Below are 25370 nucleotides of genomic sequence, written 5' to 3'. Positions count from 1 at the left end.
ACTTCTGAGGTAAACTGTTCACGCTATTTCACGTAATTCTAAAATGCTCTTTATACAGTTTAAATATCATTTTACGGTGACATTTCCTGATGGTTTTCATCGGGTTCGTCGCTATTTTTGTCTGCTGACTAAAACACTCAAAGAAGAAGTTTTTATTATATGTATTTCTCTTCACATACAAAACGGTAGGATGCTAGCGAAGTGCGAAGTAAGTGTTATGAACGAAGTTATTAGGATATAACTATAATTAGATTTATATAGACAAATTACAAAGGTTGATAAAGATGGGTGTCATTATAGTGTCTCTCTTTTGTATTGCTGCTTTTTTGTCTATAATCTAATATTAGAGCACTTGTATAGGCTTTTTTCAGCAGATATTCTGACTCAAACAATCTGTTTCTAGCAGTAAATACTTATAATAAAGTGAGATGATCTGCTGATCCTGAATGGCTTGTTGAATGAGTATTGATAGTCTATGGCTCATCACTATTATCAGAGCAGCTGAAAAGCCTCTTTATTTCACGTCAATAGATCCTGTTTTCTCCTCATTCATTATGCTGATGTCTTCAGATCTGTAAATTGACACATTAAGCTCATTTTATTGTCAACAGATTTGAGCAAAAGACACGATCAGCTATTGTGACATCTACAAGATAAAGGTAAGTTTCTTAACAGCGTTTATTTCATTCATCTGTGATAAACCATGTTTCACATAAAACACAAAAACTAAGACAATAAACCAAAAAAGTTGTCTTGTTGGTGTTTTATTTAGTGGTTCTTGCAAATTTGTACAATTTTATTTCTATTTATTCTTTCATTTTTATTCTTACATTGTTTACATTTGGTATTTTTTCATTGTTTTTTCATTTGCCTATATATTAATGAGAGGTAAGATTAATGTAAGAATTTAAATATGTGGATGAAATTCTTCTAAATAAAAAGAGATAGTTTGTGAATTAGTATAAAACACTTTGCAATTTGTTTACGTAAGTTACTTTACTAGATGGAAAGGTGAAAATAAATACTTGTGTAAATTGTTCTAAAAACAAACCCACTAACTGATTTAATCTTGATTTTGACAGATTTTTAATGCAGTTATCATTCTTTTACTAATGCTCACTGCAATTCACCAATAAATGCTGGAATATTCCCGTCAGCTACAAGTGAAGACGAGCATCAAACCATCAGGAAGAGCTGAAATCTGCAAAGATAGAGTTTATTGAAGGACAGTGAGAACATGAGAGATCCAGAACACTGCAGAATGAAACACACTGAAGAACAAAGAGGTTGGTGTTTATTCCTGATTCTTCATTAGTGAGGCTGAAGAACATTAAGGTTATAAAGCAGTTCATCAGATTTAGTGTTTGTAGTAGAGAAACTTAAGAGTTGTGAAAAAAACAGTTAAACCAATAAGTAATATAAGGGACACTTTGTATGTGCAGGGTACAAAATAGGACCTGAAACTCAAATGTTTATTGATTTTCTTGTTTTAATCAAATGGTCAGTGAAACAAGATTTGATAAACATTCACATTGAATCAACATCAGAACAGTGTTGCCAACTATTTTCAAAGGAAAGTAGCTAAAGCCTTCCCAGAAAGTCGCTAAATGTCACTAGATGACGTCATACGTCAATTAGCATATTCATGACGTCATCACGTCGCACTTGTGTTCTGCCAGCCTGATGTGTTTTCTCTCCAAATTCATGCTCACATACTGCATTTTAATATAATATGATATAGCCGAATGTCCAATAAAGCTGTTCTCATTTCCTATTATTGTCAGACAATATAACGAGTATGATATAGTGCATGACTAAATTTTTATCTGTAAAATTATCTGAATTGAGAGAGTTTGGACACTGGATGAACTGAAACTCTGTGATAGTGAGTATTACAAGTGATAAGCACAAGAAAAGAATGGAAATTAAAATGGTCAAACTAAATTCTTTAAATATAAAACAGAAGAGAAGCAGATCAGTGATAATCTGTGGAAAAACACTGCTCATTCACGTCTGTCAGCAGCCGTGCGCTCATTAGATGAATGTGCTGCTGCTCCTCTCATCCACTGAACAGGGTAGACGCTAGGGCTGTCACTTTTTATTCGATATTCGAATATGCATTCGAACATGACGTGAAATATCCGAAATCGAACTATAAATAAACTATCCGGTTTTTAAAGTGCCATGTTTTGCGCATTTTTTACAGTCTATGATTAGACCGTTTGCTTTTTATTTTATTGTTTGGCATCTCATCCAGTAGCGGCCGCTCTAAACGTATTGTAGCGTAGGCCCATGACCAAATCAAGCGAATAATAGCCAATAGCAGACCTGCTAACCTGTACGCATTTTGCGTAGCGGATTCGCATTTTGACTTCAAAGTACGCTGGTACGATTTGTCACTCTAAACTACGCAAAAACCTGGTGACGCCTCTGTGCACGCGCTGTCCTCAAATCAAGCTACAGCAAAAGAAGAAGAGTTCGACCAATCATAGCGCTGGGTTCATTCCCCAAATAGCAAGCGGGGATGATTGACAGATGCGTAAGGCCTATCATTAAAAAGAGACTGAAAATCGACACCAATAAAGATTCCCGCTCGATCCCCCTTCCACTCCCGCGGCCGACGTCTGACTGATGTCATAAGCGAGGACAGTAAGGCACGGTACTTCTGACTCCTGAAGGGAAACGGCCTGGGGTCGATGTGGAAAGTTGATTGTTGAGTTAACTTAATCTTATGGATTCGATGATCACACAGATCGCATGGATTATCTTAAAATACTCCGTTAAGTTATTCATGGTCACTCAGAAAAGAGGAAGACATCATTCAGTCATGCAAATAATAAAATGCTCAAGTAATGCTGAACTATCGCTATGGCTTAGTGATTATGAAAGTGCTGTGATTTGTGGATTAGCCTAAGCCTACTGATAAGCGCGAGTCTGGAGAAACAGGCGTTTATTTATTCATTCATTCTCAGTGTTGAGAAATGTATGTGTTACATTATTGTGTTAATTATGTTACATATTTATTTTGTATAAAAACTAGCGCGTTAGTTACTAATGGATTAAAAAGTACCGTTGTATCAGTGCTTGTATCAGTTGTCTCTCTTCACACAGAGAGAAGATCATTGTAAAATGAAAATTGACGGGCTAAGTTTAAATTTTGTTCTTGCTTGATTTTTTTGTCAAAAAACATTTTGTATTATCCATCCCTGCTTTTAAAATTCGTTAAATGACGGACGTTTTACTGTTAACACAGCCCTCATTATGTCGGATTCGGAACTTATACTTTATATTATTTTTAGAATAAGTGATTTGTTTTGCTATTATTGGACTCCTGTCTATTCATTGTCAACTGTTTTCTATAAATATGTTTGTATTGGCTAACATTTATTCAGCTAATGCGTGTCCTGTTTAAAATGTGCTATGTTCAACTGCAAAGACATCACGTCACAAATAGAAGCCCTTTTCCCTGTGGCATTTAGTATCATATTTGGATATTTGAAAAATAATAATCTTAATTGTACACAATGTTCCTATGTTTTTATCTTTTTATATATATATATATATATATATATATATATATATATATATATATATATATTTCTGTTCTTTTTTTTTTTTTCTTTTTTTTACTGTGTTCTAGGGGTTTCTTAATTTTAGACTAGTTGACCAGCACACATTATATGCAATGCAATTGTATAATACATGTGTGTCGTCGTCCAAACCGCCCATACAACAGGAGCGGGCGGATCTTGGACAGAGCGCAGAGCGGCATTTTTAAAAGGAAAAAAACTCTTCATGAAGCACAGTGAAATTCAGCGACCATGTGCCGTTTCCTGATGGATCAAGGTTGTTCGTTAACTTCCTTTTACATTTTACTCGTAGATATTCGAATATATTCTAATACATTGCTTGATATCCGTTCGAATGAGATTTTTCTCAAAGTGTCAGCCCTAGTAGACGCAGCTAGAGAGAGTGACGGCAGAGAGAAAGCAAGACCTTGCGCTCGCAGGACAGTACTGGCAACATTTGAAGCTTACTAAAGTTTGTCCAAAAAGTCGCTAGATTTGTCACTTGGCGATTTTTAAAAAAAAAAGTCGCTAAATGGGTCTGAAAAGTCACTAAATATAGCGACAAAGGCGCTAAGTTGGCAACACTGCATCAGAAGGCCAAACTAAATATGATCTAAGCTGTTTGATTTTACATTTATTTTATATCTTGTTCACAATTTTTGTAACCCTGTAAGCAGAATTTGGGACATACCTAAATACACTTTACAACCCTGACACTGATTTTGCTGGGGAGGGGGGAGGGGGGGTTAGCAATAAACATTAAAAAAATGTATACTATAACAGGTTTAATAACTTTTCTTCTTATCCACCTTATTCTGCTCTAAACAATGCGCGCTGCCATAACGACGACTCCGGTTGCCTACTTCCGGTTCGTAGCGCTTTACCTGTACTAGCAGCGAGAGAATGAGTTCAAGCTCCTCATGTGCTGTTGTTGGTTGTTTTAACAATTCAAAGAAGATTTCAAACTTTTTAGAAACTGAGTGTTTCGAGCATAAGATAAGAAGGATATAATGCCCATGGCCCGGTTCCCCGATAACGCTCACTCTTAGCGCGCTAAGAAGACTCGAAAGATATATCTTACCAAAGTTGTTTATGTTCCTAAGTGTGTTCCCCGAACTATACCTTAGGAAGCTGCTTAAGATATGCCTTCTTACGTGCGACGTTACCCGGTGTTGTCCGTGGCGATGCCGCTGAATCTGCTGATATCGATGACTCGAGAATCAATTATTCTCTCGTGCAGGGGCTGTTTATGTGAGAAAGCGATGTTCTTTATAAAAGAAGCACTTCAGAAATAGTTGAAATTGCATTTATTAGGACTCATGGGATATTATAAAAAATAATCCAAACTATAATAGCCTATAATAGCCTAGCCTACATATTTTTAAATTGTATCATATATTGCTGCCATAATAACCATTTCAAATTTGTACGTGCTTTCTTCTCTTTCCCAGTTTTGTTCGCTGAGGTGGAGCTGCGATGAAATATTGTTCTTGGAAATACTTTCCAGCATTTCAGTAATAAAAGTGTACATACGTACGGTGCTCGGCAGTGATCAAAAAGGGTTTAAACAGTGAATTTTGAATCTCTTCTTGTAAACTGAAGACCTGTTTGTCAAAAAACAGTAGGTACTAATTTGGCCAGGGATTTTTACGCGGGTTGGGTGAGAAAAAACACTGATATTATGGATTCGGACGGCACTAAAATCACAGACTCACCCCTATAAATGTTTAAAATTCTGTACGAGCCCATGAGAAACAATATTAGCGTCCGAATAGGACTTAACTGACAGTAGCCTATGCTTTCACTGGCCTTTAAAAGCGCTTTTTAATTAAATTAATAATATTGTATAATAATATAATTAAAAATCTAACAACAATCAGTGTAATGATAATTTTATTCTTTGCATGAAAACACTTGAATTAGCCTAACTGAACACTGTCTGGGTGTATTAAACAGGGTTCGTACGGGTGCTTGAAATCCTTGAAAGTGCTTGAGTTTTGATGTTGTGTTTTCAAGGTTTGAAAAGTGCTTGAATTTTGGATAAAATGCTTGAAAATGCTTGAATTTGTAGCTGTATTTCTTTCACAAGAAATATCATTGACGAAATAGTTCTTTATGGAGAAAAAAAATGTAGCCTTTCAGAATCAGATTGATTTGCGTTACGCTGGCCAGAGCAAAAGTAGGCGGAGTTTTCATTTTGATTTCCGCGGTTGTTTGGATGCACCGTTTTTATTGGCCACGCAGCGTCAACAGTTGAACTATTTTAAACTTTGACCGCGGCGTGCGCGCGAGCTCGCTGAGCTCCGCTTTGGTCCGAGTCGCGCGGCGCAAGCCATTGAAATATATCGGTTTCATTTCATAGCGCAGCCCGGTCCGCGTCCTATCTGAAAGGGCCATTAGTGACTGAGAGTACTTGGTGTGATAATGTAATGTAAGTATTGCATGTCCGTTATGTCACGTTCATTTGTGGAATATGCAGTGAACATTGCCAAAATTACAGAACTGTAACGTGCAAATTAACCTGCAAACGTTAGCCCAGTGCATAACAACAGTCGTTGATTGCTGAACTGAAATCAGTCAGTGTCATAAGTAGTATAGCCTACTGTTACTGTAAGGTTTAGGATGGCCCTATGCAATATTTACTCTGCTCTATTCCAGTAAATGTATTAGCTAACGTTGTGTCTTGGCCCAAGACATCTTGGCAATGAAATACATTTACCAGGCAGGTGCCTGTGCACTCAGATATTGTTCAAACCGTGTCTATATCAAGAATGTACGTGTCACAAAACGGGAAGGCCTGTCAAATATTTCAGAAATTAATTCAGTTTTACAGCCTATAAATCACATTATCTGGTAAGCAATATTTGGACATTAATATAATGAAAAGTAGGCTATATTATTCATATGCTTTAGGCTATATACTTAGTGATACATTTTGAAGAATAAAACTTGTGATTGGCTTAAATATTAGGGCTGCACAATATATTGAAATATTGCAAATGTATATATTACAATATGCATAATTGCATATCGCAACGGCTTGCAATAACTGGGGTCATGAACAAAAGACAAAGAAAATCACTCACTGCTTTTGGCTGAATAGGCTAACTTTTGTAGCTTTAATAAGAATCAGTATATTTAATTCATGCAGTGAAAACTAAGCAGTGTTTATTTTTACATTTGATTAATCAGTTTCTGTTGTTAAATAAACCTAATGTAGGATAACCTGAACCCCTGAACCCCAGTGATGTTAAAATAACACTTCTTATGCTACAGAACACTGATGTTCACTGTCTTGAAGTTGTAAGGATATTTTCTTATCACAAAAAGAATGTGAAACACATATGTGTAGGTTATATCATTTTAAAGATATTTTAAAGATAATTTAGCCTAAGTTAATTTGACACACTTTAAGCATTATCGTATCGCATATTGAGTTATCACATATCAAATTTTTCTTCAATATCGTGCAGCCCTCTGCTATTATGAAACATTTGGCTGTTTATCTCTTTTGATGTGATAAAAACACTAAATAATAATTTTAACTATGTATTGTTATGTCATTTACGGTAGTGTAAGGTGCTGGAAAAAGCTTTAAAATGGACCTGGAAAGTGCTTGAAAAGTGCTTGAATTTGACCTTGGAAAAAGTGTACGAACCCTGATTAAAACTTCAGAGTTATATTCGTATAGACCTGCAACAGTGATAAAGTAAAGCTAAGAGTGGTCCAGACCAACCTTACGAAAGTGTGACTTACAGAAGATATACTTAGCGTACGAACGTGTCGGGAATCGTGCCATAATGTTAAGAGAGAGGTTAAGGAATAGGTTAAGAACTACTTAGCGATAAGAACGTTTTGGGGAACCGGGCCCATGTCCGGTTCCGTATCAGATACATTCAATAACGTAAACGTTTAGAGTGGTTAGCTGCGTTAAAACTGAAACATAAGAAAAAAAGTCGGAAAACTTTGCCCATTAATTAGATGTGCAAGGCAAGCAGGCAAGTTTTCGGGTTGTTATGGACAATTAAAAATGTGAATATTCACGTTGCACTAGCGCTGGACTTTCAGTGAATTTATTTAAAGATTTATTTTTTAAAGAGCCGTTTGTGAGTGAAAAGAACCGGCTCTTTTCAGTGAGCTGAGTCAAACGAGCTGAAATGTTTACTTTTCACATCGTTTTAAAAATAAAAACAGTACAGTCTGGCGCGGATTAATGCACAGGCTTGCCTTGGCTGCAGCCTAGGGGCCCCACGTGTGCAGGGGCCTCGGATTGGCCAGACAATTTTTTTTTATTTTTTTTATTTACTTAAGCGCAAAGGCACGGCGCCATGATTACAGTTTTGGATGGGCCAGACCAATTGTGGGTGGGCCTTAAATTAAAAACCTTATCCAATCACTGTTTAACCTAATAAAAATTACTGACTAATAGGCCTATACTGTTATATTATCTGTGCGTATACATAATATAGATTTTAATAGCTTGATGCTCTTTAAATATTTTGTTGCATTGTAAAAAGTTTTGGTGCATAGGACGGACCTATCCGCGATCGCTCTCCATGGTTCTGACCAAAGAAGAGCGCTTTGGAATCTCCATTACGCATCATCATACCTGGGCTGCGTTTCCCGATAACGCTGTCTCTTAGCGCGCTACGAAGACTCATAGGTATAACTTAACTAAAGGTATACTACCACTAAAGGTATACCATTACTAGGCGTCTTCAGGGCTATCATCCACTCGCGAGGCAGAGGCGCTGACGCCCTTCTAGCAACGGCGCTGGTCACGCTAGCTGCGCTAGCCGCGCTAGTATCCTGGGGTGGCAGAGACGAAGATGTGCTAGGTGATGTGGATCTCAGCTCTCTTCATCTCCTGGTTGCAGCGATGACTCCGAGACTGTACGTGCGTGTTTAAGGTAGCCTACCAATGACTGTTGCAACAGGGCCGAGGGCTGGGTTAGAAAATATGTGACGTCATTATGTTTTTTAATTTAATCAATGTTGATTATGAAAGTGAGCATGCAGCATGAGAAAGATATTATACATCATGAGATGCGCAATGTCTGGAGACATGGAGTGGGTAAAACATGATTTTGACCACTTCATTGAGTCTTGTTTTGTAGAAAGTCTCTTTTTGAAAGATTTTCGTTTTGTATAAATTGTATCTTAATTTTGATCAATGTTTTATCAACCAATTGCCTGTATTTACTAAATAAGAAGCAAATATATAGCAGACAATGTAATAAGGCGCCAACACGATCACTTGCATTGCACGTGAACTGGAGGGCGCTGAATCTCAGCTTGTGCCTCACAGATTTGAGAAATATAGGCTATCTATTATAGAAAGCTTGAAATATCTACTTGCAAACGAAAATATTCAAAACCAAAAGAAATAGGCTATTCTCTAAATATGTCATCAGAAATGTGCATTTTTCTCTGGCGTTCATGGTGAATCCGCATCGTCAACTTCATCTTTGCAGCGACACAGAAAACACCAGTATATTAATAAATAATTAAATGTCTCCTTGCTTTTTAGACACATTCATAATCATTACTTTTACCGGTTCTTTGTGGCAAGCTTTATGTGTGCGTTCGTGCGCTTGAATGCGGCTATATGTAAACGCTCTTAGGGTATATAGCCTAAGTAATTAAATTAATATAAAGGGGCGATTTGTCCACGAATGGCTTAAATGAACAACTCCTAGTCGACTAAAAAAAAATTAGTCGGAAGCAGCCCTTATTCTACATATTTTCGAGCCAGACAGCAGGCCATTCTTCTGGGACGAGCGAGCGACCCTACGGAATGAGCGAGCGGAGCGGAATATTCAAAAATGCACTCTCCGCTCACAAGCTCTGATCGGAACAAACCCGAACCTCACTGTCTGCTGAACTTGCGCAGAAACATCAAAATGGACATAACCAGCTTTTTAAAATTGTTCTTAAAACTAAACATTTAGACTATTTTAGCACAAATTATGAGCTTATTGACGATTTTTTATAATTCTTGACAAAATTAGAATATATTAAAAGTTTTTTTTTTTGAAGAAGAAAAGTTTTGGGTGGGCCTGTTGAAAAGTGGGTGGGCCTAGGCCCGTCAGGCCCACCCATAACCGCGACGCGAACAAAAAAAGACCCTAACTGGCCCATAAGAAAAAAAAAACAAAAAAAAAACAAGCAGGTTATTGGGTAGATGTGAATTGGCCACCACTTGAAGGAATGTAAAGGAAACACTGTAGTGTTGGCTCTCTCAATGTGTGTATGCCAGTTCACCGTAGTTGCGTGTGGACCATGTATGGCACTAAATAAATTTTTAGGGGGGGCCTCACACAAAGAGCAGCCTTGGGGCCCCTGACCACCTTAATCCGCCCCTGAGTACAGTATACAGTAGTCATAACTTAATATCAATTAAGTATTAATATAATATCATGTAATTTTTACTTGTTATATCAAATGTGATAATTGCTAGTTAATTTAAAATATCAAAATATGCACCCCATACATTTACCCTGTTTTAAATGAAATAACGATGTCATAATATTGTGAGATTTACACCATTATGGAAACAATAGAGAATGAATGACATTCTCTGTGATCGATTCGCGCTACGGTAGCATTTTTCGACAAGGCAGCCCAAATCGTCGGAACACCGGCTCACGAAAAAGAGCCGAAATGCCCATCGCAACGCAAGTTATTAGGTGGCCAGTGTTTCACTTTCCCTCCAATAATATTTTGTTTTAATATCGCGGCGACGTATGTGTGCTTACTGGGAACATCATAAAGACACCTGGACTCGGTCGAGACCAAAAGCCATATTTGGCAAGACCAGTGGCCGGGACCGGGACAAGTCTGAGTCCGAATGCCAGCGAGTCCGAGACCATAGAAAAACGGTCTCGAGTCCAAGACCGGACTCGAGTACTACGGCCCTATCTACTACTTTTAATAACTACAAACGATCACCGTAGCCTTCACGCTAGTACTAACATTCAATGTAAACAAACACTTCAACCGGAAGTAGAAAACGGTTTAGTCAGTTGAAACCGCTATGAATCATGGGAAATAGAACGGGCGCAGAATAAGGTGAATAGCAAAAAGAACTCTGAACATATAAATATAATAAAGCAGTACTCAAAAAATATAAAGTAAACAAATGTTTCAAACAGATTAAAGTGCAAAAGAATTAGAAAGAACAATAGGTATCACTTTACAATAAGATCTTATTAGTTAATGTTAGTTAGTGCCTTAAATAACATGAACAATGATCAATAGCTACATTTGTTACAGAAGTTACTATTCTTTATTAACGTTAGTTATAAAAATACAACTGATCATAGTTAGTTCATGTTAGTATTAATAAATGTTGAAATTAACATTAACTAAGATTATTAAATGCTTTAGAAGTATTTAATTGTCAGTTTATGTTAACTAAAGAGTTAACAGTTAAAGAGTAAAGTGTTACTGAACAATAATAAAGAATCATAACATTTTCAGTCAATATCTAGGACATGTTGTAGTCCAGATTAAAATATAAAAATATTTAAGTTTGAAAATAAATAGCCTATGTCTTTACGTATTTAAAGGGTTAGTTCACCCAAAAATTTAAATCCTGTAACACGAGAATGAACCTCATTGGCTGCCCACTGCTGGCTTCTTGCCTTGTGTGTGTGTGTGTGTCATGTTTTTGTGTGATGTTTGTTTGATTGTCGGTTTGCTGTGTTTCGATTGTACATTTTAACATAATAGTATTTTTTACTAACTGTATTGTAATCTTTATATTGTTATGTGTATATGTCATTTTATTCTCTTTTTAGGGTGACTTTTACCATCTGTCGAGGGGCTGCAGATGAAAATAGCCTTCTGGCTAACTCTGGCATATTGACACAAATGTTTATTAATATGCACTGTCCCTGTAATAAAATAAAATAAATAATAAATAATTAGCCTTCAATGCCACAATTCTCTCTGATTTTTGATGATTATTTAAAATATAACTTTTTTTTACTGTCATTTCAGACGTGATGCTGGAGAATGAGGAGAGTGAAGAGCAGGAGAAACATCATCAGGTCAAAACTGGAGCTAAAACTCGCTCACAGACTGAAAGTATTTCTTTACTGAAAAGAAGAGACAAGAAATGTTTCACTTGCCGTCAGTGTGGAAAGAGTTACACACACAAACAGAGTCTCAAGGTTCACATGAGGATCCACACTGGAGAGAAACCGTTCACATGTGATCAGTGTGGAAAGAGTTTTACACACAAACAGAGTCTCAAGGATCACATGAGGATCCACACTGGAGAGAAACCGTTCTCATGTGATCAGTGTGGAAAGAGTTTTACACAACAAGGAAACCTTAAGTCTCACATGAAGATCCACACTGGAGAGAAACTGCACGAATGTGATCAATGTGGTAAAACATTTTTGTGGGCTTCAGCCCTGAAGAGGCACATGACAGTTCATTCACAGGAGAAACCACATTCATGTTCTTTGTGTGGAAAGAGTTTTTCACGTCTGCAGGATTTAAAAGCTCATCAAAAAATACACACTGGTGTAAGAAATCACATGTGCTTTGAGTGTGAGAAGACTTTTATTAGCGCTGAACATTTAAAACTGCACCAGAGGATCCACACTGGAGAGAAACCTTACAAGTGTTCACACTGCGACAAGAGATTCAGTCAGTCAGGAACCCTGAACACACACGAGAGGATCCACACTGGAGAGAAACCGTATCACTGCACTGCATGTGGGAAGAGCTTCAGTCATTCATCTAATCTACACAGTCACACAAAAAACAATCACAAGTAGTTAATATTCAGATCCAGCACTTTGAAGTCTGATGCCGCATCCTCACCAAACGTGACACAATAATACTGTTAAGTAATAAAATATCTTCAATATAAATACGTCCTAACCAGCAACAGCGACAGAACAAAAGAAACATCATCTAAATTTGTCACATTGAATAAAGTTCATCTTAAAGACCAGCAGTTTCTACTGAGATTCAGATCAACTCAAAGATGGACAATATCTATTAGTTTTATTCTTGCATATCATTTTGCTTCATGATATAAATTATACTATTATAATATTCAATACTATTATACTATATATATAACAGGTTCAAACTGTTCTTGTTCAAAAAGCTGAAGAAGAGGCTGATTTATTTTTAACTTGTTCTTCATTGTTGTTTTTAAATTAACTAGTTCTTCCTCTTGTCGTGTATTTAGAAAACAGATGTAAAGATATACTGTAATGCAGGTTTGCAACTGACGTTCACTTTTATTCTCTGGATATGCTTTGATATCTTGTAAATTTGTTTGTTTTTACTTTTACTTTCTTGTTTTTGCTTCACAAAGTAATTTATAAATATATATAAATTTATAAATGCATTTATTTTTATATTATTTGTTACATATAAAATCCATGAAATACCCATATTTTTGGTTTTATTGATGTTTTGCACGTTTTTGATAATCTGCCTTTGATTTCGTCTCACGGCGATGACGTCATCACTAGCGCACTCTTCCTTCAGTCAGGGTGCGTCTCAATACTCAAATTGATGCTTCCTCGGTTCCTCACTCCTCCATCCTCCAGCATGTGACCCGGAAACCGATGGAATTCAGCCATCTTGAAGGACATCTCAATCCTGTAATTGCGCCGCGAGGAATGAGGAGTTATGAGCGAGGATGCACAGGTGTCTCCCATGTGGAAGTGTTTCTTGGCCAGAAACCTGACGCACGTATAAATTCTCCTCCCCCTTCACATCTGTCACAATCATTTATATTTATTATGATACATTTCTTAAATAACCAAACTTTAACAACACAAGAGCAGATCCTTTGAGCGCCGCTGATGAAGCGTTAAAGTGACGCTCGAGTGATCAAGAATATTCCAATATACAAAAAGATTTTCTTTGAAATCTCTATTCTCAGTTTATATCCTTGCATAAATTGTAAGATGCTAACAAACAGTAAGATGCTAGCAAACTAATTACTTCATTGTTATGAATGTAGTTATTAGGACATTTAGATTCATATGAACAAATAACAGTGATTGATAAAGATGGGTGACATTAGTGTCTGTCTTTATATTATTGCTATTTTCTGTGTCATTTGAGAAATAATAGTAATACTAGAGCACTTTTATAGGCTTTCAGCATTTATTCTACAAGCAAATACTTCTAATAAAGTGAGATGATCTGCTGCTGATCCTGAATGGCTTGTTCATGAGTATTGATAGTCTATGGCAGTGGTTCCCAAACTTTTTCTGCCAGACCCCGTTTTGTAGAGAAAAATATTTTTAAGACTTCTTCCCCCTTGTGTTTGTGATGTAAGATTTTTGGTTTTTGAACGTCTCTTATGCTCAACAAGGGTGCATTTATATATTCAATATACAGTAAAAGGTAATATTATGAAATATTCCAACTTCAACTATTTGTTTTTATCTGAATATGTTACATTTAATTTATTCCTGTGATCAAAGCTGAATTTTCAGCATCATTACTCCATTCTTCAATGTGACATGATCCTCCAGAAATCATTCTAATATGATGATTTGTTGCTCAAGAAACATTTCTGATTATTATCAATGTTGCAAACAGTTGTGCTGCTTCAAGTTTTTTCAGTATTCTTTGATGAATAAAGATACACCCACAAAAAGACACTCTCAGACAGGAACTTGATTGCAAATTTCTAAAGGATTTATTTAAAATATTGTAATTAATAAAGTACTACAACTTCTCAACATCAACAAGTTTCTCCTTCTGTATGTGATATGAGTCTCTAAGTGGCGTCTTCACTTGTTCGACTTCATAATGGTTAGAAGTTCATATTTTGAGGCACGCAACACACTGTGGTCTCTCTTCATTACCCATCATTGAACTGGTGAATCTGAGGGCGAGATATGCCTTGTCATATTTTCTAGTCTTTTCGCCGCACCGCAACAGCTTGAGGCTGTCCACTAGACTTGACAAAGCAATTCTATTTTTCCACAGCTCCCTGCAATACTCAATTTCATTGTGCCTCATCAACACACTGGCGCTGATTCTTCAATCGTGCCATCTAGTGCTCTGTTACTGCAGGACAACAACCGATAACAGCGGCTACTGCGAGTCATCTTGAGGTAAAAACATTGTCACGGTGTGACAAAAATCAGAACGGGACTAGAAGTCCTTGTGAATGCAGTGTTATTTAGAGATCTCCAGCGAACACCCGTCTCTATGCACTGCGAATCTGTTGCCATGGCAGCAAGGCCAATTCCCCGATTGACAGCAGGTGTGGGGTGATTACAGGGAGCGCTGTGAGAGGGACACGTATCTTGATGGGGCTTTAAAATAGAGAGGAAGCGGACGGTGAGTGTGGTTCTCCTCCCGTGAGATACTGTGTTTGTCGACGGGTTGTCTTTCTATTGAGGCTGGGCTGTAGAACGGGCGAAGATCGTAGCTGAAAAGTAGAAAGAAGAGAGTGAAGGATTTGTCAGCGAAAACCCAAGGAATATCGTCAGCAGTGGGAAGGACGCAAAGTGATGAGTATCGGATCCGTTGTTTATATGCACTAACACTGAAGTGGTGTTGAGAGTTTGGAAAGTGTGTGGCACGAGTGAACTAGTACACTGAGTGAATTGTTGATCTGTCTCCAACTTCTGTCCCCCCTTTGCCGAATGTGACAACAGCTGCACCCGTCTTCTGCTTTTTCGGAGAGAAGTTGAGCCCTCGCAAAAGACGAGATTTGATCCGGTGGGAGAAAGACCGGTGGGTGGGTGCTGGCCCGAATGCACGGCGTGCGAGTGGAGATGTGGTGCCTGAAGTGACGACTCACACGGTTTGTGTTATGGTGTAAAAGTTTATTGTGTGAAGAAGTAAAAGTAGTCTGCTGTGCACTCTCCCTCTATAGTCTTTCACCCGCTGTCTCCAAGGAAGAGCTTTTGATACATCAAGCGTCCAACTTACTTCTTCGAGACAACCCGGCTCTGTCAGCTGAATGTTTTATATGCTGTTGAACAGTTAAACCCTGTTGCATTGTTACAGTGTACAGCCGAAGTGGAGCGTCTCGCTCAAAGTGTCCTCCCCGCCTGGTGGTCTCCACACGCCCTAATCGAAAGCCCCTGCCCTGTTCAGAAAGAGAGAAGGTATTTCAGCTGAACGTTTCATATACTGTTGAACAGTTAAATCCTTGCTGTATCGTCACAGTGTGCAGTTGAAGTAGAGCATCTTGCTCGAAGTGCTCGTCCTGCCGGTGGTCTCCACACGCCCTCGCTGCAAGCCCCTGCCCTGTTCAGAAAGAGAGAAGGTATTTCAGCTGAATGTTTTATATGCTGTTGAACAGTTAAACCCTGTTACATCGTTACAGTGTACAGCCGAAGTGGAGCGTCTCGTCCAAAGTGTCCTCCCCGCCTGGGGGTCTCTACATGCCCTAATCGAAAGTCTCTGCTCTGTTCAGAAAGAAAGAAGGTATTTCAGCTGAATGTTTCATATACTGTTGAACAGTTAAACCCTGCTACATTGTTATAGTGTACAGCCGAAGTGGAGCGTCTCGTTCAAAGTGTCCTCCCCGCCTGGTGGTCTCCATACGCCCTAATTGGAAGCCTCTGCCCTGTTCAGAAAGAGAGAAGGTATTTCAGCTGAATGTTTCATATACTGTTGAACAGTTAAATCCTTGCTGTATCGTCACAGTGTGCAGTTGAAGTAGAGCATCTTGCTCGAAGTGTTCGTCCTGCCGGTGGTCTCCACATGCCCTCGCTGCAAGCCCCTGCCCCTGTTCGAGGAGGAAGGTAATATATCTGAACGCCTCATGTACTGCTAACAGTTAAAGTCTGCTGTATTGTCGCAGTGGACAGCCTAAGGGGAGCTCCCGTCCAAAAGGGCTACTCCCGCCTGGTGGTTCCTACGGGCCTCACTTAAGTTCCGCCTCCCCCTTGAGGAAGGGGTAACCCCACCCGAGTATCCTTACCTGTTGGTGGCAGCTAACTGTGTCGTTCCAGGGAATAGCTGTGGTACGTACCTAGATCGAAGTGTCTGTTGTCCTCCTGCTGTCTAAAGGTCCCCTCACGCCCTGGCTAAAAACCCCCGTTCTACTCTTGCCCGGCGTAGAAGACACCTACCGGGGTATACTTACCATTTTCTCTCCTGGCCCGGCCCGCTCGTCACATGTTCACCTGCGTCCTGTTGGAGTCTGAGGTAACCGTTCCCTGAGTACCTACCTCTGGAGCAGCATCAGTGACTCGCTTCACCCTCGTACCTGAATACCTACCTGGTTCCAGCCCGAATGGGGTCCGTATAACCACGACCTCCTCTTGAGTCCTGTAAAGAGTACTTACCCAGTGACCTACCTAAATGGCGCGAGTATCCCTCTGATCCCCCTTCAATGAGCCGCAGGCCCGCCACGATTGTTCCCCCCCTCCAAGGTCCAGAAGACCACCGAACCCCCTCTGGCGGCAAGAAAGAAGATTTTAATTAGGACTTTTCCAATTTACTGTTTTTACTTAATAAAGAAAACTGTTATTCCTTTACTTCCTTGTCTGTTTGGTCCTTGACACGTTCCTCGAGGTGGTTCCCGGGTTCCAGGGGTGGGTGCAGTCTGGCTTGGCCCACTCCGACCTGTGACAACATCATGTTAAAATAATATTCTGGATTTAATTATTTACTTATGTGGCAAGTTTCGCAGTGGGGTCTGTATCACCCTGAAGGCATTTCGGTAATACTTTTTAATAATGGTCCGTCGTTAATAAGTAATTATGCAGGAAGTAATGTAGGACTAATGAGTAGCACTACATTAACACTTCAGCTACTACTATTAAATAATATGGAAACAAGCTTAACTAATCAGTAAGTAATATCGAATTTAGGACTAATATAGTTCCTTATTAGATAGGTAATTACTGAATGAGATTGGCATCATTATGAACTAATAGGTAATTATGACAAATTATAAAGAGTTACTAATTAATTACTAATCACAGCTTTAAAGTGTATGAGACATTAGCAATTGTCTTTTTTACTCTCAACTTGGTCATAAAATGCATCACTAATTACTGAAGTGTTGCCTAGTCACTATGCAGGAACTAGTGATCTGGACCATTATTTTAGAGTTTCTAAATGAAAATTTACCAACATAATTAAAAGTTAATAAAAGTAAAATTATTGATATTATTATTACTTTCATTGGAATAATACATACATATATCCAAAATATTTAATTTAATGAATTATAACATTTGTTTTCCTTCTAATGAAATTTTCCACATCCACCCAAACAATCTTTGTGTATATACAACTACAAAACAGATTACATAAATAATCCATTTCTAAATTAAACCTCTCTAACACACTTTTAGCTGGATATATACTTTGTACTATTTGTATGTAATGTAACCACTTTTATTTTAATATTTAAACAGTATGCTTCACAAATACACCAAGCTTTATTCCAGTTTATATTTCTAAATACACTGGACCACAATTTAGTTTATGATTCCAGCTTATATTCTTAAAATTGTAAGTTTATTAGTACAACTGTGTTTCAGAATATCAATGTCTCCTAGAAACATGCTGTCTTTAACATATTGCTCAGCATTCTCTTTCAGTGTAACTGGAAACCCACATAATAATTGTAACCGAGCTTTTATATTGGGTTCGCCTAAACACTTTTGGTCTAATAAAATAATAAAAACGAGACACAGAAGTTCCATGAACGGTACACACACTTTATTCTCTCCCGCGTTGGTGCGTGGTCATCTTATGCGCATGCCCATCTCTCTCTTGCCTACGGCAAGTCCCAAAGGACAGAATGTGTTCCACACATAAACGCAACATTCCTATAGCCTTAACTTCTCTTCAGACTTTAATCTGTTACATACGTCCCATCCCCCTAAAATAAACGTCCCCGTTTATCTATCAAACAACAAGGGATAGAACAGAAAACAGAAACAGTAATAATACACATCAACATGTATAATACTCAAACCCATGTACACTGTTTGCACACTATGAAATTACAATTATCACTTATACAGTTTTCACTTTGTTCATTTTTTTTTTCACAACAATGAACAGGTACCATACAACAATGAACCTCAGTACAGTACAAAATCTTTCAAGCCACCAGGAGGTTTCAACCTTCTCCCAGCCCTACTCATAACAGGAGTGAGCTTATCAGGCCCCTCCAGTACCTCTCCTAAATCCTTTTGAGGTGAACTGCACTTCACTCCCCCCAATATATCAGGCTCCTTAGAAGGGGAATCAGACAAAGAATCAGGAACTAACGACAGTCTCTCAGTAGAAGATAGTGTGGGAACAGGCAATGTATAAGGTCTCAACCTATTGTAATGCACAACCTGTCCTCGTTCATCTGAGTCTATAGGGCTAACGATCCGGTACGTCAGACCAGGCTCTCCACCAGACTCTAAGACCTGCACAATCTGAAAAGGTCCTTTCCAGTGAGGTGCCAGCTTCATGCGGCTCTCCACAGGGTTATGGAGCCACACCATGGCGCCGACTGTATAGGGCTGGTGTCTGAGATCTGAATCATGGTACAGCTTCTGTCGATCATGCGCCACTTCACTGTACATTCTAGCACTCCTGAAAGCGTCTTGTAGCTTAGTCAGTAAAGTGGATACGAAGTCAGCATGAGACTTAGCAACATCACAGTCAAGTGTACGGGTGGCCAGTAAACAGTCAGTGGGCATCCTTGGTTCCCGTCCATGGACCAGGAAGTATGGCGAGAACTTGGTACTAGAATGATTTGAGGAGTTGTACGCAAATGCAACCTGTTTGATATAATCGTCCCATTCGCCCCCACATGACAAGAGTATCTTAGCAATTTGATCAATTAACGTCCTGTTAAAACGCTCCACCATGCCGTCCGAGGCCGGGTGATAGGGAGTGGTGCGCGTTTTCTTTATGTTGAGCAATTTACATAGGGTCAGGACCACCTCTGATTCGAACTGTCGGCCCTGATCTGAATGTAAAGTTTTGGGAATGCCATGTATTAAAATGTAGTCCGCAAACAGGCAATGTGCGACCGTTTGCGCAGATTGATTAGTCAAAGCATATAGATTAACGAACTTCGTGAAATAATCCTCAACTACCAATACATACCGATTGCCTTTGGTTGTTATTGGCAGTTCTAAAATGTCCATAGCAACTCTCTCAAAGGGCCGCGTTGCGAGGGACCCACCCATGGGTGCTTGATGAATAGGGACAGGCCTACGGCGAGTCTGGCACGCTGTGCATTGCTCGCACCATGTTTTGATGTCCTTAAACATAGACGGCCAGTAGCAAAAACGCCTCGCCCGTTCCCACACCCGCTCAGGAGAAAAATGAGCACCGGTTGGGGCCCCGTGAAGCTGCCTAAGAATGTCATGTTTAAGAGCAGGAGGAACCACGACTTGAGCAACAGGGTCACCTGTGAGGGGACAGGAAACAGAGCGACACAACAGTCCATTTATTATAGAGAGACGGTTAAACACAGTCCAATATTTTCGTAAACTTGGAGATGTACCCGCCAGTCGTCTCCTAGGAGGCCTTTGTGATCGTTCCACCCAGTGTCGTACTGTGTCAATATCTGGATCGTTCTGCTGCATAGCAACAATGTCTGCTGCATCACACGATAACTCAGACAGGCTCATTATGTTGTCCGCACTGGAGGACGAGTCAGTCACAGTCCCTTCTTCAGCCACCTCAGCTGTCTCAGTGGAACAAGAAATGTAATTATTTGATTGTTCAGCACTCACCGCATTCACGTCCCGCACTAATTCAACTACTGTCTCAATATCCTTCTGGTCTGGTGTCACCGGACGGCGGGACAGTGCATCAGCGTTTTTATGCTGATTGCCCTTTTTGTGCTCAATGACCCAGTTCAAAGGGTCCAATTCCAAGAGCCATCTAGCCCTTCTGCCCGTTGGGTCATCCTCGATGGACATGCGGCGTAGTGCTAAGAGTGGCCGATGATCCGTAATGATGGTGAATGAGGAGAGTCCAAGATAGTGTCTAAATTCCCTCACTGCCCACACGACAGCCCATAACTCCCGGTCAAAAGTGGACCAACGTCTTTGTGTGGCATTCAAAGCACGGCTGGCATAGGCCACCACATACTCGAGTCCCTCTTTTTCCTGCGCGAGCACAGCACCAACGGCCCACTTAGAGGCGTCAGTATAAACTTTGAAAGGCACTTTGAACTCCGGCATTGTCACAATGGGAGCTGAAGACAGCACTCCCTTTAAATAGTTAAATGAGTTGTCACAATCGGTACTCCATACAAAAGGCACGTTTTTGCCAACCAGCTGGTTCAGTGGAGCTGCATGTTTCGAAAAGTCCTTAACAAAACGTTGATAGTATGAACATAGTCCCACAAATGCTCTAACCTCGGAGGGAGACTGTGGAACTGGCCAATTTCTCACCTTCTCTGTGTTTCTCGGGTCAGGCTGAAGACCTTTCTCTGAGACGACATGACCCAAGAACACCACATGATCCCTGGCCAGGTGGCATTTTCCGGGGTTCAATTTCAAACCTGCCGATAGAATTCTAGAAAACACTTCTTTCAGATGAGTTAAATGCTCTTCAAATGTTCCACTATAAATCAAAATATCGTCCAGGTACACCATGCAGATGTGCCATGGAAGTCCTCTTAGAACTAGCTCCATCATCCGTTGAAAAGTGGCGGGAGAGTTGGAAAGTCCCATAGGCATGGAGCGCCACTGATATAGACCCTGACCTGTGGTAAAGGCCATTTTTTCTCTGTCTTGCTCGGCCACCTCCACCTGCCAGTAGCCATTCGAAAAATCCAACGTGCTGAACCATCTGGAGCCTGCTAATGCGTCCAGTGTATCATCCACGCGTGGCAGAGGGTGAGAGTCCTGGATAGTGACACTGTTCAAACGTCTGTAGTCCACACAGAAACGCCAGGCACCACATTTCTTTTTTACAAGCACAACTGGCGACGCCCAGGGGCTACAGCTTTCCTCGATGATGCCATCAGCTAGCAGACCCGCCACCTGTCTCTCGATTTCAGCTCGCTTTTCAGGCGATGTACGGTATGCTCGATGCTTAATAGGGGCATGTCCACCTGTTCTGATATAATGCTGCACTAACGTGCATTTCCCCGTATTCTGGCCTGCTGAGTTGAAAATGTCGCTGTACTCCAGCAACAATGACGAGAGCTTTTCTTTGTCTGGTGCTGAAATCGGCGACTCACTTAAAGAAATGGGAGGAGCTGTGTTATGGGGGTTAGGAACAGACCTTTCACTTGAGTCCTGCTCAACATGCTGAACATCAGAATCAGCTACAGAATAAAACTCGCCCAGGTGCGTCCCCTGTCTCACAGAAATGTCCTGTCCAGTAGGATTCAAAATCCGAGCCTTAGTTAGCCCATTGTGCACATTAGTGAGTGTGTGCGCAATAACCAAGCTGGCTGAATCAGACACATTAGGTTCCAAATACCCCACAAAGTCACTAGACACCTGGGCCGCGCTAGGCAAACCAATCTTAACAGGCACAATTGACTCACTGAGGGGTGGAAATGTCATATCTGTGGCCAGAGACACATTGCAGCATGCTGGGACAAAGTCTTTGCTGGCAAGAAGCGGAATGGAAATGTCCCACAACTGCAGTTTAGCATGACTAACGTCCAGCAGGGCATGATTTTTTACTAAAAAATCCCATCCCAACAATATGGACTGCGTCGCTTCTCTCACCACATGAAAAACGTGTTGCCATGTTTCAGTACCCAGCTGTAGTGTCACAGTAAGCGTGCCCAGCGTATCCAACATCTGCCCGTTTACAGCACGGGTCGCAATATAGTCTTTCTTCATAGGTCGACTGCGAAGTGCTGGGATTGACATTCGAAATTCAGAGCTCATTAGTGATACACTAGAACCGGAGTCTATTAAAATTGGAAGTTCAATGCCCTCAATAGTTCCTTTCACATATGATACCAGTGGCCCCTTGTTAGTGTTTGCCTCCGCGTCCAACAATACATAGGAACTGTCATCATGCTTAAGGCCCCTGGGTAGTACAGCTGGTGTTTGGGCCGCAACATCAGCTACAGCTCGTTTCCCGGCTCGTAGTTCCTCTCCTCACCGCTAGGGGTCATGAAGCGCACTCCCTGTTTCCTCGGCTCCTCCTCATAACTGCCTCGTCTCCGCATGCTGGGGTTGGGGGAGGGGCTGGCGGTGCGTCTCATAGGGCTACGAGTCGCATTGTATTCCTTACGACCACTGAACTCCATAAATGGCTTTCTTTCAGATGAGCGGCCTCTCTGCGTCTCATATGTCTGCATACGGCATGCACGCCCCTGACAGCAGCACTGAATCGACTCACGTGACGGGGAGCGCGCTCTACTCCACTCTGTGCCGCTACGGCTAACTCTCTCTTTCAGTCTGTGATTTTCGTCCTCCAAACGGTTAAGAGACACTTTCATGCCCCTCACCTCGTCAGTTAATCTATCAATCGCTCTGTACAGTCCACTAATGTCCGACACAGAGTTCACATTAGCCACAGTCCCATCGGCAGTCTGACTATACTTGACATTAGCAGTCACATGTCCCATATCAACCGCATTTCTCGCGTTCTCACACCGACCTGCAATTATTACAGCCTCCTCCATGTCCGTCGCCCCCTGCTCATAGCATTTCGTCCTCAGCACCGGGTCCAGACCCGCCACGAAACGGCGAAACTTCTCTTCCCTCTGAGCTCTGTCGCCGTACTCAGGAAAAGCCTCATCCACAAGCCTGCTGATTTCTGCTGCGTACACTTCCAAACTCTCCCGCGCTGCGCGGGGGCGGGCAGACAGACTGGCTCTGAATCGCTCCATGAACTGTCTCCTTCCAAAAGCCTCTTTTAGCTTCTCCTTCACCGCGTCATAGTCCGACTTAACAGTATCAGAGAGACTGTCCCATAGAGAAAAGGCTGCGTTGCACAGACGTGTAGGTAAAATCCTTGTCAGTTCATAGTTGTATGAAGCGGCTCCACTCCCTTCCGTGAGCGCTTTGACCAACACTTCGAACTGTCTGGCCCAGCACACGAAGCTTTGCCTCTCCTCCCCGGAGAACGGCGAAGGCAAATCAATTCGCACGCTTCTATGGCCTCTGTCACGGTCCCGTCCTTGCTGTCCTCTGTCCTCCTCGTCCTTGCACCACATAATGACAATCCGTTGACCGCGTGTGCTACCTTAACTAATGTATAAACTTTAGAAGTTACGATAACTAAAATAGTTAAACACCCGCCGAAACACACTTGAAACACTAATTCAACCTACTAAAAAAATAAAACCGCTGCCACCAATGTAACCGAGCTTTTATATTGGGTTCGCCTAAACACTTTTGGTCTAATAAAATAATAAAAACGAGACACAGAAGTTCCATGAACGGTACACACACTTTATTCTCTCCCGCGTTGGTGCGTGGTCATCTTATGCGCATGCCCATCTCTCTCTTGCCTACGGCAAGTCCCAAAGGACAGAATGTGTTCCACACATAAACGCAACATTCCTATAGCCTTAACTTCTCTTCAGACTTTAATCTGTTACATAATCAATTACAGTTTAAACGTTGTCTAACTATGAAGAGATAGGCCTATATGAAAATCTTCTATAATATAGAAGAGAGATCTATTTTTATTTTTATATCGAATTATTATTGAATATATATTCCAAAGTTTATATACATATCTGCTGTTGATTTCGCCTTGCGGTGATGACGTCATCGCGCGCGCGCTCCGTCAGTGTCGAGACTTCTGAGGTAAACTGTTCACGCTATATCACGTAATTCTAAAATACTCTTTATACAGTTTAAATATCATTTTACGGCGACATTTCCGGATGGTTTTCATCATATTCGTCGCTATTTGTGTCTGCTGACTAAAACACTTAAAGAAGAAGTTTTTATTATATGTATTTCTCTTCACACACAAAACGGTAGGATGCTAGCGAAGTGTTATGAACGAAGTTATTAGGATATAGATTTAAATAGGAAAAATACATTGGTTGATAAAGATGGGTGTCATTATAGTGTCTGTCTTTTGTATTGCTGCTTTTTTCTCTCTCATTTGAGAAATAATCTAATATAGAGCACTTGTATAGGCTTTTTTTAGCAGATATTCTGACTCAAACAATCTGTTTCTAGCAGCAAATACTTATAATGGAGTGAGATGATCTGCTGATCCTGAATGGCTTGTTGAATGAGTATTGATAGTCTATGGCTCATCACTATTATCAGAGCAGCTGAAAAGCCTCTTTATTTCATGTCAATAGATCCTGTTTTCTCCTCATTCATTATGCTGATGTCTTCAGATCTGTAAATTCACACATTAAGCTCATTTTATTGTCAACAGATTTGAGCAAACAACACGATCAGCTATTGTGACATCTACAAGATATAGGTAAGTTTCATAATGCATTTATTTCATTAATCTGTAATTAACCGTTTTTCATATAAAAGTTAAACACAAAAACTAAAGTACAATAAACAAAACAATATTGTTTCTATATTTCTTTGCCTACATATTAATTAGAGGTAAGATAAAAGTTTAAAGTTCCATTAATAGATAAATAGGAGAATTAGTATGAAAACATAAACTCAGTAAGTGATTTCTTCTTGATTTTGTCAGATCTGCCCCTCCTCCTTCAGTGAAGCTCCTCCTCCTTCAGTGAAGCTCCTCCCACTGCAATTCACCAGTAAATGCTGGAATATTCCCATCAGCTACAAGTGAAGACGAGCATCGAACCATCAGGAAGAGCTGAAATCTGCAAAGACAGAGTTTATTGAAGGACAGTGAGAACATGAGAGATCCAGAACACTGCAGAATGAAACACACTGAAGAACA

The 25370-nt window shown here is 40.2% G+C and overlaps 1 long non-coding RNA gene across 1 annotated transcript; it reads left to right on the top strand.

Moving 5' to 3' along the window:
- LOC307170076 lies at positions 1 to 25370 on the top strand. Its single transcript, XR_013823287.1, has 3 exons — positions 1 to 185; positions 24879 to 24926; positions 25155 to 25370. It is a non-coding gene; the product is annotated as an uncharacterized lncRNA (long non-coding RNA).

This window comes from Squalius cephalus (assembly GCF_949319135.1).
Source record: "Squalius cephalus genome assembly, chromosome: 13".
In the NCBI taxonomy this organism is placed as follows: domain Eukaryota; kingdom Metazoa; phylum Chordata; class Actinopteri; order Cypriniformes; family Leuciscidae; genus Squalius; species Squalius cephalus.
This window is presented reverse-complemented; position numbering and strand designations above follow the sequence as displayed.